Source organism: Accipiter gentilis, chromosome 7, assembly GCF_929443795.1.
Source record: "Accipiter gentilis chromosome 7, bAccGen1.1, whole genome shotgun sequence".
Classification (NCBI taxonomy): Eukaryota; Metazoa; Chordata; class Aves; order Accipitriformes; family Accipitridae; genus Astur; species Astur gentilis.
Genome location: NC_064886.1, coordinates 14,721,461 through 14,738,364, shown reverse-complemented (window position 1 = coordinate 14,738,364; position 16,904 = coordinate 14,721,461). Strand labels below are relative to the sequence as shown.

At 54.1% G+C, this 16,904-nt stretch overlaps 1 long non-coding RNA gene across 1 annotated transcript; it reads left to right on the top strand.

Annotated features, from left to right (window-relative positions):
• Positions 1–11,891: 11,891 nt before the first annotated feature.
• Positions 11,892–14,428, top strand: LOC126040800 (uncharacterized). Its single transcript, XR_007506716.1, has 3 exons — positions 11,892–12,182; positions 13,162–13,498; positions 13,760–14,428. It is a non-coding gene; the product is annotated as an uncharacterized LOC126040800 (long non-coding RNA).
• Positions 14,429–16,904: the final 2,476 nt, after the last annotated feature.

Below are 16,904 nucleotides of genomic sequence, written 5' to 3'. Positions count from 1 at the left end.
GCACATGGGCTTCCTGAGCTTCAACAGAGCAATGCGCTCAAGCTTCACTGAGCTGGTTCACAGGGTCAACTGCATTTTTATGGTCCAGATACAAACCAGACGGAAAGAGCAGAGCTGCAGAGACCAGAGGAAGGCAAAGAGTTTCCCTGCAACAGCAGTGAAATACTTTTAGCACTGGTGACCACAGCAGGTACTTACAGAGCAGGTCCTGCCCTGTTCCCTTCGCTGCACGCTCCCTCGTCAGCAGCTACCGGAGTGCTGGGGCCGCTCATGGCTCTTGCCCAGCTGCCGGGTTTGGTTGTTAACTGGATTTGCAGCAGCAGATCAGACAGCAAGAGCTCCTCCTTGGCAAGGGCACCAGCTAATTCAGCTCCTGATAACCTTCACACGTGTAAACTTACTCCACAGCCCTATTGTTTTACTTGAGACTCCCACCTGGTTTCGAAAACCACACTTGGTCTACCCTGCTCCCTTTAAACACCTGGAGTGTGGTTCCTCATGGCCCTGCCTTGTGTCAGGGGAGGTGAATCCCCCTGCGTGGGGCAAGAGCAGATGTGCCCTCCGCAGCCCTGCTCGCTTGTGGGTGTCTGGGAACAGTGAGGAGGCTGCACACCTTCACCATGCACCCAGGGGTTTCATTTACGATCGTGGGATCCCCAGTTTCACACTGCCGGCTCCTTCTCACCACGAGGTTTGGGCTGGAGGACGAGCTCTGAGCTGGCAGCATGCGGTCCTGTGCTGGGCAGCATGTGGGGCTTTTCTCCCAGCACTCGCTCCTCTGTCTCGTGAGGAGCTCAGCTGGGGCTGAAGCAACGGGCCTGGGATCCCAACAGCACCGAATTTTCTCTCTGCAGTGACGATACTCATGCGCCAGGTCGAGGGCTGCATGCAGAGCTTTGGGTCCTTCTGCTTCTCCTCACTTACCATCTTCTCTTCCTTGAATAAAGAGAAGGAGACGAGTGTTTGTAGGAAAGGGGCATGGCTTAATTCTCATGAATCAAAAAAACCTCCAGCGAGACAGCAGTTCAGTTCAGGTAATGCTGCTCCCGGGGCTGGAGCTGTCCTGCTGGGCAGGGGGGACTGGGGGGGGTGGGGGGTGGAGCACCAGCTCCCAGTGTGTCCCCCCTGCCACTCACAGGGTCCCTCCCTGCCCTTAAAGCTGACCTGGCACATCCAAACTCCAGGCATACGCAGCCTGGCTGCTGCCAGAAGCTAAGCTTGCAGGGATTGGACACGGAGAGTGCCCACTTGTTAATATTTTTCCTTCTTCAGCCATTTCCTTTCAATCTTTTCTTTTTTTCTACAGGGTCTTATACTGCACTGTGGTGGGTTGACCCTGGCTGGATGCCAGGTGCCCACCAAAGCCATTCTATCACTCCCCCTCCTCAGCTGGACAGGGGAGAGAAAATATAAAAAAGAGCTTGTGGGTCGAGATAAGGACAGGAGAGATCACTCACCAATTACCATCACGGAAAAAACAGACTCAACTTGGGGAAAATTAACTCAATTTATTACCAATCAACCAGAGTAGGGTAATGAGAAATAAAACCAAATCTCAGAACACCTTCCCTCCACTCCTCCCTTCTTCCCGGGCACAACTTTGCTCCCGGATTCTCTACCAACCCACCCAGCAGCACAGGGGGACAGGGAATGGGGTTTACGGTCAGTTCATCACATGTTATTTTCTGCCACTTCAGCCTCCTCAGGGGGAGGACTCATCACACTCTTCCCCTGCTCCAGCGTGGGGTCCCTCCCATGGGAGACAGTCCTCCATGAACTTCTCCAACATGGGTCCTTCCCACGGGCTGCAGTTCTTCATGAACTGCTCCAGCATGGGTCCTTTCCAGGGTGTGCAGTCCTTCAGGAGCACACTGCTCCAGTGTGGGTCCCCCACGGGGTCACAAGTCCTGCCAGAAAACCTGCTCCGTGGGCTCCTCTCTCCACAGATCCACAGGTCCTGCCAGGAGCCTGCTCCAGCGCAGGGTTCCCACGGGGTCACAGCCTCCTTCAGGAACCCACCTGGTCCTCCCTGGGCTGCAGGTGGATATCTGCTCCACCGTGGACCTCCATGGGCTCCAGGTGGACAGCCTGCCTCACCAGGGTCTTCACCACAGGCAGCAGGGGAATCTCTGCTCCGGCACCTGGAGCATCTCCTCCCCCTCCTTCTTCACTGACCTTGGTGTCTGCAGGGCTGTTTCTCTTACATGTTCTAACTCCTCTCTCCAGCTGCCATTTTTTCATCCCAGCAACTTTTTTTCCTTCTTAAAAATGTTATCACAGAGGTGTTACCACTATCGCTGATTGGCTCGGCTTTGGCCGGCGGTGGGTCTGTCTTAGAGGCGGCTGGTATGGGCTCTCTCGAACACAGGGGAAGCTTCCAGCAGCTTCTTACAGAAGCCACCCCTGTAAAGCCCCCCACTACAAAAACCTTGCCACACAAAGCCAATACATTCCACCCCTAAATGGGTCGTTATGTCCCCTCCCAAGATCTTGCCCTGCCCCAGCCTGCCATTGAGGGGGGGGGCAAAAATGTTGGAGAGACAGCCTTGATGCTGTGCCAGCACTGCTCAGCAGTAGCCAAGGCACTGGTGTGTTATCAACACCTTTCTAGCTACTGATGCAGAGCACAGCACTACGGGGGCTGCTATGGGGAGTATTAACTCCATCTCAGCCAGACCCAATACACTCACCACTTGTTTCTGAGTGCCCGATCGTCACAGTGTATACCTAAGTGCTTTGTGCAGAATTAAGCCATTAAATATTTCAAGGGATAGGGCATCTATCTTTTCCTCCAGGACACTAGTGAGTCTAATAAATCCCACTGTCAGGGTCCCTCTAACTCAGCACTGCGGACTTGCCAGTGGGTTCAAGCTCATCCCTTGTCACTCATCCCGTGCCAGGGCAGTCAGAAGAGAAAGAAGTGTTGGAGTGTTTGAGAAAGCTGGGGCAACACCTAAGAGCAGCCAAACCTGAAAATAACACCTTTATTTTATCCAGCAGTATAATTTTACTGATTTTCTCAGCACTCCACCTTTACCAGTAAGACGGGCAAGTGCGGCTGGCCCCGGTGTGCTCTGGGGCACACTCCACCGCATCCCATGCCATGGGCACAGGGGATGGTGTGAGGGGACGTACAGCCAACCCAGCCCTGCACAGACCTAGCTGAAGTCAAATGGGAGCAAAATACCAGGTAACTTTAACAACACTTAACAAGAGTGCAACCAGCCTTTCTTAATTAAAGTCAGATTGGCTCCTCAGGCAGAATAAGCCTGTAGCATGGCAGCTATTTTCTTGGCGATTTCATTTGGTTTGTTTTTCTGTGCATAAGGGGATGTTGCTGCAATCCGTCCAAGAGCTGGCAGAGCCTCCATGCTCTTGTCACCCTGTAACAGCTTCCTGGATTAATGATTCTGCAAAGGGCTAATTCTTAAGAGGGCAATGTCTTTTGCAGGCTGGTATTGATCTTTGTCAGCTTCCCCTTGAAAGAAAGAAAATATTGGCTTATTTACAAAAGGTAGCTTTTTGCTCCTGGCAAGTCAGCCTCAAGATTCACGGCTGCTCGCGTCCCTCAGAAATTGGAAAGGCTGAGGATAGTTCCTCGAGTGTCAAAATCAAAGTCCTCGAAGTTCACAAATGCCTGCAGAGCATATGTGGTGGAAGGGGATGGGTTTTACCACCGAGCAGGCGGACAGAGGGCCCTGTGCTGCAGAACAGACTCCAGCGAGCAGGGCTGAACCAGAGCCAAGCGCAGGGAGAGGAGCTGTGGAGGAAGCAGCCATTCACTTCTTGGCTGAAATGCTACACTTCACCTTTGGTTGTGTTCTAAAGGCAAAGAAAATATTGATTTTTCAACAGTATGCATTAAATAGATTTTAAAAAAAAATCTTTTATATGCTCATGTAACAGCAAAATAAAAAATATAAAAATGTTCAGAATTCAAAATGAAAAACAATCTAAATTCTGAAAAACCATTTTAGCAAAAACCCAAGAAGATACCCTTTGGTAACCAGCCCTTTGCAGAAAGGGAAAGGTTCCCACCAACAGTTTTCCTTCCAGAAACAGCCTTCCCACCAGCAGAAGCCAGTGCTGGTCACAGACGGGCAGCTCGGTGTTCCAAGAGCAGGAGCCGGTCCCCTTTCTCCCCCGGGAGGTGCCCACCGCCCACTGAGAAGCGCAGGAGCTGCTCACAGAGAAGCTGCACCCTCTCTGCCTCCCTGAAACAGAACCTTAAAATATCTGCACATGAATAAACAAACACTGGGCTGATTTGCAAGGTGATCCCAGAATAGTCCACATGTGCATATGCGTGTGTGTGTATATATATATATATATATGTATACACCTAAATAGAGAAGCGGGATTTTCAGCTCAGATAAAGGAGGAAACACTAACTATAACATTAAAAAGATACAGGAGAATGCACGGCTGCAGCACACTACCTGTGAGTGCCAGGGACAAGAGCGGAGCCTATGCCCTCTACGCCCGGAGCTGCCCCTGCCCCTGCCCCTCCTGCACCCCAAGTACACCGGGGGGTCTGGGCCAGCCCAGGGGATGACAGGAGCCACCCAGCGCCCCCCGGCACGGGGATTTTTTTCAGGGTTTTCCTTTTCGGAGTTCGAAAGGGACTTTGCTGTGCGAGGGTGTCTGGTAATGTTGACGAGCAAATGGGCGCAGGGGAGGAGGGTCCCACCTGAAGGCACAGGAGCTTGTTCCCACGGTGGGCTGTTTGCGATGGCGCTCAGAGAAGATTCCAGCCCCGAAACCCTCGCCCGTCCCCTGCCTTGCATTTGCCCCTTGCGAGAGCTACTGTTCCCAGTGGCTGCTGCCTGCCTGGCTCCCCGTGACCAAAATGTCCCAAAATTATTGATGTTATCATTATGACCGAGTTTGAGACTGTGCCACCGAGCGTTAAACTGGCCCAAACATTGATGCTTTTGTATCTGACAAAAAGCAACCACGATATCATGATCAAAGGTACCAGGAGTGCCGGAGCCCACGCCTCCTGCACCTGGCTGCACGCTCAGGTCGGCCAGTCCTGCAGGGACTTCGCTCCGCATCCCCCATTTAGCACCGTGCTAAACAAACAATATTACACACTAAAACAAAAAAAAAAAAACCTAAAAAGCTCTTCCACCCACTAACTCCTGCTGTGCAGAAGGTGCCAAATCAGATTACAGCGCACAGTTGCCACATTATCCTGTCTCGACTTCACTAACGCTCATTAAGCTTCTAAAATCCTTTTTATGGTGTTTATAACACCTCCAGAGGAGTTTACTGTGTAAATATTATTCTACCATTAAATCCTGCAACAAGGCAACCGTCAACAAGTGGAATTTGTAATGGGCCTGCCGAGAGGGCTCGGCTCGCAGGCTGCGGCGCCTGTGAAGTGAGGCCAACGAAAGCAGCCAAGAACACAGTACGGAGTGATAAAGCACTTCATTTTGATGCTTTAAATCTCCTACCACTTGGGCCTGCTTAATGTAACAGGCCCACTGAGACATTAGATTTGGGCCTGGAGTCAAATAAGCTACAGGGAGCCACTTACTGAAAGCAGCCTTCCACGCAGCGGCAGCATTAGCGGTTTAACCCAGCTAATCCGGCACGGAGCCGCCGTGGGCTAACGTGCGCCTGGCCGGCAAAGGGACAGATCCGGGCGGCCCCTCGGCAGCGGCCACCCTTGTCTTCCGCGTGGGGATGTGCCATTGGCATGCCCAGGGCGAGGGTGGGTGTCCTCCGGCTGCCGGCGTGCCCCAAGGATGCTCCCGCGGTGCCGGGCGGTCAGGGACCAGAGGATGCTGCGGCTGGCAGAGGCTGGACAGCCCCGGGCAGGCTCCCCAGCAGCTCTTCCAGCCGGGAGCGGTTGGAGTGCCGAAGCCCTTCTCCCCACTCCCAGCCCCTCTTCACACCGTGGCTGGGAACAAAAGAAATGCAAAAAGGAGAAGGTCGCCTGGAAAGAAAGGAAAAAAAAAAAAGAAGCAAAAGCCAAAGAGGGAATCTGGGCAGCAGGAGAAGAGGGAAGGAGGCTCCCTGAAGATCCCACGGAGTTGGCAAGTGTCAGAATATCAACAGCTGTTCCCAAAGCACAAAATAAACACGGTGGAAACGCATGCTCTTTGCAAACCCGCGCCACGCTCTCCCTGCTGAGCCGCGCTCCCTCTGCTGCCTGCCAGGCCCCGCGCCGTGCCGGCGTGGGGGACAGGCTGTGTGGCTGTGAGCGCGTCCCCAGGCCCTTTCCAAGTGGCACCCAGCGGCTCCCAGAGCACGCCGGACAAATCACAGTTTTGCTTTTACTTCAGTGGTGGAAAATGAACCCAAAAATAAGCGTGTGGAATTTGGGGGCAACAAGTAATTAAAAGGCTGCTTGGGGACAAGCTTGAAACTCAGCTGAAATATTGTGTTTCATTTCAAGTTGTTGAACCCCTTTCCTAAAGCCTTCCTTCCAAAAACGAAGGCAAAACCTCAAATCGGTACTTAACCAATAAATGCCACTTTGAAACGCAAAATCTCATTCTGAAAACGGCCATCAGATATGCTTTGAGGTTTTGGAAAAAAATGACCGTTCCTCCTTTTTGGGCCAAAGTATCAGTCTAATTCAAGATCAAGTTTACAAATAACTCCGGTTCCTCCCAGGCACGACCGTCCATCCCTACCAGGCAGCTTTCCCACACCGGGACTCGCCGGGGCTGCCCAACACGCTGGTCCCACGCCACCATGCTGTGGTGGGCACCCACCACCTGCTCCAGCTCCGGCCCTGGCCCCGGCCCCACAGCACAGCCGCCGCAGCCAGGCAGTGTCCCCCGGCATGCCTTGGCCCGGTGCTTGGCAAACTGCACTTGTGTAAGAGAAAAGATGACCAAGTTTGGAAATGTTGCTCAATAATTTTTACCATATGTGTTTTCTGGTGCTGTGTCAGCGCCTGCATCCAAGAGCAAGGCTCGCTTAGGTTAGACGGGGCTCGGTTCCTCCTGAGAGCCCCGTGCCGGCCGCAGCCCCGCGCATCACCTGGCACTGCCGCCCTCCTCCTCGCTCCCCCACCAGCCCTCTCCTGTGTTCACAACAGAGGGCTGAAAAGCATCCATGTGGGCCGGACATCAAAGTCACCCGGTGGATCTGCTTCACGAATTCCAGGTCTCAACAATTTTTTTTGGAACGAGAGCAGAAACAAACATTTTTAAATTGTCTGTGGAGGCACACACTGGAAATCGTTGCTGCAGCTTAACTAAAACATTTCAGTTTTGACAAAATTGCTTGGATTTTATTTCGATCTTGACTTCAAGCAAAATAATTTATCATGCAAAATTAATATAGAAGACAACAGTTACAACGCAAAACACAAAATGTAATGTGATAAATAATGAAAATATTGAAATACAAGCTGTTTCAGAATTAAAAATTGAAATTATTTGATATGAAAATGTCACATAGGATGCTGTGGCGTTGTTGAATTTTTTTCCAGCTTTCCCCCAAAACAAAACTCTGCCGAAATCTGGCCAGTCGCACAAAGCACTGGGGTGCTGGGGCTCAGGAAGGAGCCACGCACCCCTCTGTTTTCCACACTGTCCCGCCGCAACTCTTGGCCCCGCAAGGCTGTTGGTGCCCATGGCTCCCAATGGACGTCCCACATGCAGGAGGTGTGCAGGACCAGCGCTTGCCGTGGCAACAGGGCAAAACAGTCCCAGGTCCCCCATGGGCAGCCAGGGACCAGGCTCGGGCTGGAGCCGCTGACCTGTGCCCTGGGGACCGGGCAGGGGCTGAGCCCCCAGGACACGTCAGTATCGTGAGGTGACAAAGATGAAGCCATGGCTCAGGCAGAGTAGGACTGTGACATCAAGAAATGTGGAAAAAATATCCCCTCGTGCCCCTGTTAGAAAATCACAGCTTGGTAACTCCCCCCCAAAAGCTGCATATTTTAGCAGGGTTGTCATCCACACATTTATCATCTCCATAAGCTCCCGCACTCAAGCAAGACCGGCAGCCGTGGGTCACCACCGATTCCTCGGCAGGACGACAGCCTCGGACAGGGTCAGCGAGAGGGGGAGAGGAGAAGCCCGTGCTGGGCAGGTGCCCACCACAAAACATCACACCACAGGTAACCTCTCACGGATCAGGGCGGTCTGAAGTGACAGAACAGTCCTGCAAAACCTAGTAACTTTACCAGGATTTCATAGCGAGGTACAGCATGTGCGATTAAAGTTAAACCAGGTTTGAGCAAATGCTTTGACACCATCAGGGACATCAAACAAGGGGACCCCAAGGAATAACGAAAAGGACCCTTTCCCGAGGTGGGGTTTGGAGGAGAAGACCGGAGACCCTCCCCGGGAAGAGATGGGAGCCTTGTCTGTGCCATAAGGTGTCTTTGGCAGTGCTGCAAGACTGAGCTGAAAGTCAGAGCCTGGATGCCTTTTAGACTGTTTGGAAATGAGTTGTCTTTCCATCGTGACAAGTCGCAGTGTGATCTCTCCTATGCGATAAAACAAGAACCGTATACAATACTGCAGTAAGGGGCCAGTTGCAAATGCCCTCCCAATTAATATAAATTGTTTGTTTTCCCCCGATAAACACCGAAGACATGTTTCTTGATAAAGACAAATGATGGCCCCACATCGGCAGCTCTCTCCCCACCAGCCCAGCAGCAGCCACTCTGTGCCGGCTCTGGCCAGCCCGCGGGACGTGGTGGCAGCCTGGCCCCGGCGCACCCAGGAATGCTGGGGACAGCGGAACCTGCTACCCTCCAGCTACCACCCCCGTCCCCGTGCAGACCCCATGCTCAGCAGAGCCTGAGTGCGTTATGAACATGTCTTCTCCTTGCTTTCACGTATTGTGCTGCAGTGGCCACCTAAACAGGGCTAAGAAGAGGAGGGCACCCTAGGGAGCGGAGGAGCACCCGCTTGCTGGCTGTCCCCACCCTGGGCACTGCAGGAGGCTCTTGTGCACCGTGCACAGTGTGTTTTGGAGCTCGAAATACACCGACCTGAGCAGCAGCATGTGACAAAACAAATGGGGTGCTGAGGGCATTACAGCGCATAGAGAAAGCTAATGAAAGGGTTTCCATCAAAAGGCAGGCTTGGGTAAGGATCCCAATTATCCCCACAGGGATAGGGATTTTAATGGGCACCGGTACATCCAACAAAGGTCTGCACACTGCTCCTGACACAATCCCATTCAGGCAGCTTTTGTGTGGCCGAGGGGCGCGGGGTTTGGGAAAGCCGCCATCCCTCGGGGCAGAGGAGGACGCAGACATAGCCTGGTGCCTTTGCCTTTAGGGGGAGGCCCTGGGGCAGGGAGGCACCGAATTTCCCCCTGCCCGTTGCAGGCACCGCATCCCAAGGGATCACAACCCTGCCCTTGGAGACCCCGACACTACCGAAGTGCCTGCCGTCGCGCTGCAGACGTTCTGCCGCCCTTTCCCGGGAACCTTCGCCCACGGTTCTGCTCCCCAGCCCGGTGCCAGCCCGCTGCCTCGGCAGAGCCCGTTCCTGCCCAACGCCAGCTGATGTCAGCAGCGCCATGACATGGCCCCGGCACATGCCCTGGGAGCCAGTGGTGCAGCGGCCTCGCAACAGCCGTCCGAGAGCACTGGCGGCATCAGTGGCAGCGGCAGCGGCACGGTGTGACTCAGCCGGCAGGAATGTGGGAGTTCTGCACAGCTCGGCGCTGAAAGCCTTTTAATTCCAGCCTGGTGATGAATGGGCAAGGCCTGAAATGAAATGTTCAGAGGCTCAATGTACCAGGCCTCCCGCTTGTAATTATTTTTGTACAGAATATGTCAAGTGTCGTGCTTCACAAGAACTCGTTTAGCATGCAAACATTTTGTGATTAAGTGAGGCTTACTTAATTAAGCACTTTGTAATGACTCTTAAACCAAAGAGTAGTGGATTAGTGCGTCCTATTTGTGTCTATCATGTTAAAGGCGCGGTAATAACAGGTTGCTGCAGACAATTAGGGTTAGAATACAGAGTGGATGGAGGGAGAATCAGCAGGCACCCGCAGCCCTGCCACTTGCTAATGTCCTGATTTAAAGCTGCCTCTGTGGAGACAATGCGAATCCACTCCCTGCATCTGCTACCACATCCAGCCCCGCGCCCACTGCCGAGCCCCGGCACTTTGCACTGCTTGGCGTTGCGCACCAGGACGTGCCTGAGGTGTCCCACAGCGAACAGGCAGCTGGGTAGTGGGCATCACCCCAGGATAAGGTCCCCACTCCAGCAAAGATCACGGGCACATAATGGCCAACACAGGAGAGGGTTGAGGATTTGCTTGTGGCTCTAAACCACAACATTTGCCTGCTGGCATCGATAAAGCAAGGGCATGCACTCCTTGTATGCTGGCACACAGTGCTCCCTGGGGCACCGTCTGGGCTGAGGGCCTTTTTCCACGAGAGTGCAAGCCCCCAGGGTCACGGTGTGCAGCCAGCCGCCTCCGCGTGCCCAGAGCACCATGTGGCTCCAGACTCACAGGGGACCGAAAAATAGCCAAACTCCATCTAACTTAGTCCAGCTTGGAGGGCTGCAGGGCTGCACCAGGGTGGCTGCCACTTCCAGATGAAGGAAGATGTGTGTTAGCAAGGGGACATGGCTCCTGAGGTTTCTGGCAGCTATCAACGCCGGTGGGGATGCCAGACCTACATACTGACCAGCCCATCTTAGCAGCTCTGGGTCACCCTACATCACTGGTTTTAGTGAAATAACAGATGAATGTGTCCCTCTGCCTTCAGTGCACCCACCAGGCTGGATGTTCACTTGGGGCTGTCACAGCATATTGACACCCCTTGCTTTTGAGCAAGGCGTTGCTCGATGCCTCAGCTTCAGGCCGTGGATGGTGCATACCATCTCCTGTGGTCATCTGTGATGTTACAGAGGCACCGCAAGCCAAATTCAGGAGCTGCTAAGTTGGAAGGTGCAGGGCAGGCCATTTCAGCCCTGAATTGTCAGTCCTAATGCCGTTCGTTCATCATGAGCCCAGCAAACTCATCAGCAGGCCAGCTCTGTGGGGCCCCAGCTCTTTTGACCCACTGGGATGCTTACTTAGGGGGAATTATTGATTCTTGCTATCACAGAGGCAGGAGTACACGAAATCAGAGTAAACACAAGTCTCCTGGGCGCTCAGGGTGAAGGAAAGCAACAGCAACCGTGATGTTCTGTGCTGGAGTAGGCCCGATTACTCCCTGGACCACCCCCACCACCACCTGTCTGGGGAGGGAGCACAAGGTGGCACTGGTGGGGGCTGCAGATGCCGTCCCAATGCAGGGGCAGCTGTCTGGCACCACAGTCCTGCCTTGTGAGCTTTCCTCTCCTCTTGCCTCCCCCCTCGCCCGCCCCGGTCCAGGACGTTCTCCGGAGCCAGGACGGCAGAAACCTCTCCCTCCCCGCGGATCCCCCACGACCGCGGCCACGGCCAGAGCCCACGGCGGGGTGACCGGCCCTGCCTGCGGAGGACAGGGGACGGGGTCAGCTCATCCCAAACACAGGGCAACGCGCAGGCCGAGCAGGCTCCCGCCAGAACGGCGCGTCCGTCCCCAGCCCCCGGCCCCCAGCCGCCGCCGCGTCCACGGGGAAGAGCGGCGACGACGGGCCTTTCGCTTTTAGCCCCAGCACCCCGCGGCAGGGCTGCAGGACGGAGCCTTTTGTCCGTCGCTCTGGAGGGCCGAGGACAAAGCGCTGCCGAGCCCTCCTCCCCCCAGCTCCGAAGGGCGCGCAGGTACCGGCGCGGCGCGGCCCCGCCCCCCCCGGGCCGCCCAACCCCGCGCTCCTGAGGCCCGGCCAAGGCCGCGGCCCCCCCGCCCCCCGTCGCGCTCTGCCTTCCCGCCCTGCTCCTGCAGCGCCCCCGCTCCGCTGGAGGGCGGGGCGAGGGGCGGGGCGAGGGGCGGGGCCGGGAGGGCGAGCAGGCCGCGCTGGCGGGAGCAGCTTCCCGGGCTGCGGAGCGTTATTTTCCATGGTAACGAGCCTAACAACGAGCCCGGCACAGCGGCTTGTTTGGAAAACAAGACAGCGCTCGGCCTCCTCGCTGCCTCTCCCACCCTGGCGGGTGGCACGCACGTTTATCACAGGTGACGCCAGCCAGCCAGACCGCCGCCCCCCCATGCATCACGTGGAGGGAGGACAAATTATCTCATTACTCCCCAACAACTAATTCATTTAAAGGACAAAAGCAAGCAGCACATCAATCCGGCAAGTACGGTGAAGGTGAGAGGCAGAGCTGTCTCTACGTACCTCTTACAGACCAGAAACCATGTTGGAAGAGCACCAAGTGCGAGGCAAAATGGAGCACCCTGGGGATGGGGAGTGCAAGGGCTAAGAGGACCCACACGGCTCGGGTTTGTTGCCTTGTGCCCTCACCAGCATCGCTCTGCTTTAGCCCATAGTAACTCAGCAGCCAGAGCTACTCCGGGTCTGGAGCGAGGCGGGGAAGGAGGCAGCAGTTCTTGCTGCAGAAACCGGGTGGGAGGCACGAGGGGAGCGAGGCAGAGATGTCGGCCAGGAAAGCTTTGGACGGGCAGTGCTGCCCTACAGCACGGGCAGCTCCTGCCCCGGCACAGGCTGCTTGCGTGATGGTAGGAAACGTTATTTAAACCAGAAAGTGTTCACAGCTGGCTGCTCCCTTCACAGCCCCGTCTGCCAAGTGCCCAGCATGAGATGCTTGGGATTTGCACAACGTAAGAGCTGAATGCTCGCAGATGCGCGCGAGCTCGCACAAACACAGAAGGTGCTAGGCAAGCAGACCTTGGGTCCTGTGGGCCTCAGATCAGGCGCTAGAGCATTTCACCACCCTGGTAGAACACGGCCCTTCCCAAGCAGGGGCAAACACAGAGCCCTCGTTCCCGCGGCTGCTGGGGCTCGGCCGACAGGCAGTAACTCAGCCCCAGCAGCTGCTCCGCTTGCGGTGCTCCATCCAGCGCACGAGGCTTACTGGGTCTCTTCAGGGAGCAGGATTGTTTTATCAGGTTTTATGGTTTCTCTAATCTGCCTTTTTTTTTTAGCCCTGGCATCCTTTCTTCGTCCTGAAAGGGAATGAGCAGCTTGGGGGCACCCCGGGTGGGATGCCCGAGAGCAGAGGGTCTTGCTCTCCCGCCTCCGACCCCACAGGCTGCTCCATTATTAGCAGGGTTAATAAAGCCGATGCTATAATTTACTGGGTTTGCTTTTCTGTTCACCTTTGAAACAGGGAAAAAAGCAGGCAGTACCTATCCTGGAAAACCTTTCCCTTTGAGCTGAGAAAAATTTCCAAGTTCAGCAAACAAATATGCCTACCTGCATGTGCACGGAGGTAATGGACCGCAGAGCTGGCAGTCTGATGCATTAAGATCAATTCACTTTTCTATCTCAAAAAGCACAAAACTCGATTTTTTTTTTCTTTTGACAAAACGGCGCTACAAGCAAGCAATGCCCTTAGAGCAGAAAGCAGGACAGACGGCCATGGGAAGGCTCACAGGCTCACAACTTTGATACCACTCGCCCCTTTGCCCCCAGCTCCTGATTTTCAAATGCTCAGAAGACAACAGGTAATAAATCTGGATATTTTACACTTTTTCATTTCCTCTTACCTCACATTTAATGAGATTTCGCCCTTAACAAAGGTACTATTGAAGCTGACTCTTAAACAAGGCCAGACAAGAGTTGAAATATTTTTGGGGATGGGTGGGGGAGGAGGACTGAAAGAGATTGGGGGGTGGGGTAAGGAAAAGGGAGCTTAGACAAGGGTCAGCCTGGCTTTAGTTCAAGCTTTGCGTGAAGGTTTAAAAGTGATTTTATTTTACCTCAAGCCTGGAAATCATGCCCTTCACTGGTGCTACCAGGGATGAGCCTGGTTTTAGCAAGCCCCAAGCAGCCCAGGTGTCTGAGATATAGTGCCACAGTGACTATGGCTCCATCGCTGCAGGTGAATTTCATACTGGTAAGAGAGAATCTGGCTGAATGCCCTTGCTGAACATCAGCAGGGGGGTAAACAGTGAAACTTATATTAGCGCAGGTTACGCTGTGCACGGGGGCTAGGCACAGCTCCCTGTGCTGCATGGAAATTCGGTGCGCCCTTCTAGCCCTGTCTAGGGTTACCTAGCTCTTCTAGCCCTAGGCTGCACACGGGGAAGACACGTTGTGTTTTTCCAAAACTGAATCCCCCTTGAACAAGAAGCAAACCCAGCAGATGTAAAACTCGAGGAAGAAAACTCCCGAACTCCAACTGCAGCTCTGAACTTGGAGAAGCCAAAACATTTTGCAAAACCTCCCACTCCACAAGGTTTTCCCAGCCCTAAATACTTGATATTTTAGTAGCTGTTGAATTTCAGAAGTTCAGTATTGCAACTGAAGGCGATTAACGAGGAGAGGAAAGGAGGGAATCAAAGCTCCTGGTCCTGCGAGTGCTCTCAAAGGAGATTTCAGGTAGAAGTGATACTTCTTATGTTGGCTGTGATCACACCGCCTCTGTTAGATACCGCAGTGATGGCTCGGCTCTGCTTGCACTCCCCTCTCTCTCTCTCCCTTTTGTTCCCATTGCCATTTCCTTTGTACAACTCCTCCTTTTTTGTGTCACATATTAAGGAGAAGAAAAAAAAAAAAAAAGGATATTTTAATCTTCTTTGCTGTCCTTTAAAGATAAAGAGGGACCGGCTGTTCGGTCCTGTCCCCACTCCCTCACCCACCCACGCGTGCTGCACTGGATGCTCGTGCCCGGAGGGTGCAGCTCAGCACCAGTGGAACACAGCAGCACCATGACTGCAGAGCCCAGTCTGTGCAGGGCAGGATGCTGCCAGCCCACTGCCCTGGCTGAAACAACCTGATCGGGAGAGAACTCCTCCGAAGGGGGCTGGCGAGGGTATCCGTCCCCACCGTCCCCTTTCCCTGGGGAACAGCGGGGGAAGGTTTCACTGCTAGTAACCTACACCGGCAAATGCACCCAACCAGGACAATAAAAGGGGAAGAGCAAAGTACAGATATGATTGCCGTAGGGAAGAGCAAAGCTTCTGGGGAGCAGCCCTGGCCGCAGAGTCAGTCCTTCACAAGCATGGTGTGCGCGGCGTCTGACATCTGCTTGTGCTGCGACGCTGAGCTCCAGCCCACTGGGTCTGGAAAAATGCTGCACTGTTTTAGTAACTCCCGGCAGTTGGCAGTTTCACTTTAAATTGCAGCGTTAATCAGAAACACATTGTCCATATTGTCAACACTTCGTTTAACCACTTCTATAAATTCAGTATTAGTGTTAAAAAGATTCTGATTTGATGGATGAAATAATCATCCTCCTGCAAGCCAAACCCAATAAAAGAGAGCTAATAATTCAAGGAAATAAGGCAGAAGATACTTGACAGAGGCACAAATGGGTGAGATTTCCCTTCATTTGCATCCGGTTTTGAAAGAGCAGCCCGTGACACAGAGAGGTGAGAGGAGAGCAGCTCCTCGCTGGCTGCCTCAGCCGGAGCTGCTTTTCCCCCTGCGGTAGGTGGAAAGGTCAGATGAGAGCACGGAACCCCAAAACTGCCCATCAACACGTTATCAGTGGTTAAATGGTGTGAATACACCATGAATATTTTCTCCTTTAAAGATGGCATGAGCTGCCCTGGCATGACAGCTTTTCTGGCTTTCTGTGGTGTGAGTCTGCGCGATGCAGGCTGAGACACCCCCCCGGCCCCGCTTCCCTGTGTGACGGCAGAAGCTGAGCTGAGGGAAATACCCAGGGATGAAACCCATCTCCTCCAGGCCAGGGCTTGTTTTCTTCCTGGGAGGATTGCCCCTCTCCTCCCTGGGCTGTGGGTGCTCCCGGGCACTGGCTGGAAGCAGCATGCACCGAGAGGGTGACTGTGACACCAAGAAGCTGGTTTTGGGGGCATATGTGAGCGCTCTTATTGTTATCGCTTTTGTTGGTGCCTCTCTAATCAGCCCACCCTCAGCGGGATCGCCTGGCGAAAACACCACGGCTAGCGGGTGAAACGGGCAGCCCCCACAGCCCACCGGGAGCTCGCTGCCCTCATCGCTCTGTCTGAGCCATTGCGCACCAGCTTGGCATCCTCCAGCCCAGCCAGCAAGGGGAGAATACCCTTGATAAATGATGGGATCTCCAAATGTGTTTTTAAAGTCATACTGTCGCGGCTGGCAGTCCACACACGTGGGAGTCTGGGTTACCCATGTGGGGGTGAATCCGGGGGAGCTGCAGGGGAGCAGGGCTCGAAAGCACCGGGAGAGCAGGCACGGCACGAGGGATTCACAATGCTGCAGCAGCTCCGGGCGAGCGCAGCATTCAGCATCCAGCATCCAGCCACCGACCTTCCCCAGGAAAAAATCACCAGAAACTTTGCTGCAGCGAGCAAACAGCCTCACTGCAGCCCAGGATGGAGCACCTGGGACTCCGGGAACCCTCTGGCGCTGGTGCTGCGGCTGACATGCCTTTCGTGCAGCAGGAGAGGTGTCGAGGTTGCTGCTGGCCAGGTGGCTGCAGGAGGGGAGCAGGCGGCAGCAGGGTGGGCTGGAGGGCACCGTGGGACCCGTCCCTGCCAGACGTGTGTGCCCAACAGCCAGCAGCGGGGTCCTGCCTGCACCCCAGGGCGCTGCCATTGCACCTCTCAGGCTTGGCCGTGACTTCTCAGGCGTATCCCCAAGAGTGGGATTAGCCTGTGAAGCACTGCATTGACCTGAATTTCCTACACCTCCACCCCTTATTAATGGAGCCTTCTGAAAACACTTTTTTAAAAAATGTGAGCCAGGCCCCAGATTCCAAATCTAATTGCATGAAATGAGAGGCTTTCAGCACTTCTCATCCTACACAAATAGTTTCCATTTTGATTCCCAATCTACTTGACAAAGTATTTGAAAGTTGTTGTTTTTACTGCAATATGAGTATATAAAAAAATAGCTCCACTCAGTGAACTTGGAAGTCATGGAATAATAATCCAACAACACAAGCTTTCTTGGAAAACTCTT